Below are 782 nucleotides of genomic sequence, written 5' to 3'. Positions count from 1 at the left end.
CATCGAAGAAAGAGAGATATTTCTTCATGTTTGCACCAACGTTCGTCGACCTGCAAGGTTTCGTCGTCGGGATGAAGTTTGTCGTGAAGGAGGTGGCGGTGCTGAGAAACGGGGTCATTCTGGCGCATTACATCTTTACATGCCCCATGCCGTGGAATCTCCTCACAAAATCCGACAAATCGTGCGCTTCCTGGTTGATTCGCAATCACCATGGATTACGATGGGAAGACGGAAACGTGTCGTACAGCAAGGTGAAGCGTTTAATTACATCAGCGGTGCTCGGTGAGGAAGAGGACAACGACGACGACGACGACGACGAGATGCCGACTCTCGTGTACGTCAAGGGATGTCAGAAACGAGAATGGCTGGTAGATCTGCTTGAGAGTAAAGCGAGAAAAAACCTAAACATCGAGACTCTGGATGCGGATTACGAAGATATCGAATCTTTAAATAATCTAGATGTTACCAATACTGTGCGATGTGGAAAACACATTAAAAATTGCGCATTGCAAAATGTATTAAAAATATTTAACTGGTGGTCGCGACGCCAGAGAGAATTGTCATCTTTTTAAAAAATAAATTTTATACGTATGTGTAAATTTTTCAATGTTTTATTTCTTTTCCCTTTAGTCGATAGTGTACAAAATTAAAGAATAAGTAGGTATACGTGACGAATTCTAACTCGAGAGCTTCGAGGAGGGGGAATGGGGTATCAGTTTTAGACGAACATGTCTGAACATGTTTCGCGGTTGATGTCATGCGGAGGGGAGAGGGGGAGGGAG

This window comes from Temnothorax curvispinosus, unplaced genomic scaffold, assembly GCF_003070985.1.
Source record: "Temnothorax curvispinosus isolate PA1 unplaced genomic scaffold, ASM307098v1 QBEX01016103.1, whole genome shotgun sequence".
Taxonomy (NCBI): Eukaryota; Metazoa; Arthropoda; class Insecta; order Hymenoptera; family Formicidae; genus Temnothorax; species Temnothorax curvispinosus.
The sequence above is the reverse complement of the archived record's forward strand: the minus strand, read 5'-3'. Positions refer to the sequence as shown.